Source organism: Tachypleus tridentatus, chromosome 13, assembly GCF_004210375.1.
Source record: "Tachypleus tridentatus isolate NWPU-2018 chromosome 13, ASM421037v1, whole genome shotgun sequence".
NCBI classification, from domain to species: Eukaryota; Metazoa; Arthropoda; class Merostomata; order Xiphosura; family Limulidae; genus Tachypleus; species Tachypleus tridentatus.
The window spans coordinates 177,429,155-177,431,094 of NC_134837.1; positions in this window are offsets into that span (position 1 = coordinate 177,429,155).

Here is a 1,940-nt window from a genome sequence, read left to right on the forward strand (position 1 = left end):
AACACCCCACAGTACAAGTCTTGGTCGATTAAACACAAATAAAAGTAACTATCAACATGGTCTAGGCTATTCCTAAGACTTGAAACTGTGGTGCTGCGTTTGAAACCTTTGACAACGGTCTAACTGACAGGTTTTTTGTTGTTGTTATGCATAAAACAACACAAGAGGTTAATCTGTGCTGTGCCCACCACGGATGTTAATTCCCAGTTGTTAGCGTTATAATCTTTCAGGCTTACCGCGGAGCTGGTGGGAGGCCTAATAGGCGTGAAAAGCTATGTTTTACTGTGTATCTTATTTAGGGAAGCGATTAGATTCCGCTAAGTTGGAAACCGCAGTAGTATGATAAACACTTGTTTGGTTAATAGTTTTCGACTTTACTTAAATAGTTGATTTTAGAGGCACGTGTGTTTCACACAAGAGGTTGAACATAGATTCTGTGGATGAAATAAGAGCTAATGGAATAGGGAGGATATTGGATAGCTCTCCTATTTATGGGTAAAAGGAGGAACCTCATGGTTACTCATTGACCAAATGCTTAACCCAATATTTCCCAAACTTTCATCATCCACGCCCTTCATCAGTAAATATGTTTTCTTGCGCATCCTTTCCCTTTTTTTGTTGTTGTTGTTAAAAGAGTGTAAGAGAGAGCTGTGTGATGGTTTGTAATACATAAAAATGCTATATGTGTTGTAGTGATTACCTCTTACTTTAGTTATTTTAAAAATGAACTAAAACACTTAACTGTACATTTACTATTGGCTCTCCTAATTGTTCGTATGCCCAAAGAGATCATTTGCGTCCCCTGGAGGCACGCCCCACATTTTGGGTAACGGTGACTTAACCTATATATAAGCAGAAATTAGCAGTTTTTCTTCGTGTGCTAATTACTAATTAATTTTATTATATAAATAATTTTTTTGACTTTCTGTAACATTTATTACTGGAATAGGCCAGAAATTCATAAACGAAATGTAGTAACTTGTTTGTTTGTTTAGAGCAAAGCCTAATTTGGTTATTTGTTGTGTTTGTCACGGGGATCCAATCCCTGGATATTAATTTAGTAAATCTATAGACGTACTGCTGTCCCACTGGAGGTTTGTTTGTTTGTTTTTGAATTTTGCGAGTTGGTTATAACTCGCTGTCTGGGCTCGGCATGGCCAAGCGTGTTAAGGCGTTCGACTCGTAATCCGAGTGTCGCGGGTTCGAATCCCGGTCACACCAAACATGTTCGCCCTTTCATCCATGGGGACGTTATATTGTGACGGTCAATTCCACTATTCATTGGTAAAAGAGTAGCCCAAGAGTTGGCGGTGGGTGGTGATGACTAGCTGCCTTCCCTCTAGTCTTACACTGCTAAATTAGGGACGGCTAGTGCAGATAGCCCTCGAGTAGCTTTGCGCGAAATAAAAAAAAACAAATTAGCTGCCTTCCCTATGGTGAAAAGGTCGAAAACTGGTTGTTTTTTATCTGGAGAGTAAATATTGTTTTCTTTCTAACTTTATTATCAAACTATAAAAGTTAAGTGAAACTAATGTTCTCTTCAATTATTTCACTTATATGCTGGGGCTATGAAGTTTGTATTAACTCGAGACTTGCAAAGGAAAGGCTGTTTAGTTTTTCTTGTAGTGACTTATAAAATCAATTACGAGTAATTCATTATCATGATATACACATAACTTTAACATCTTACTGTGTAGGAAAGTAATTACGGTTATTAAACAAACTAATATATGCACATTACAACTTTTTCTCTTAATTACATGTAAGATGAAGTTCTAGCAACCAGAAATTACTTATTACTCAGGACCGTTACATATACCACATTAATATAATATATATTTGTAATACACAGTATTATAATATAATGTGCATGTACGTGGTAACAATTGCATAACATACAAGAAAAGTCCTGCACGTGTGATTTCGCTTCACTTGGCGGC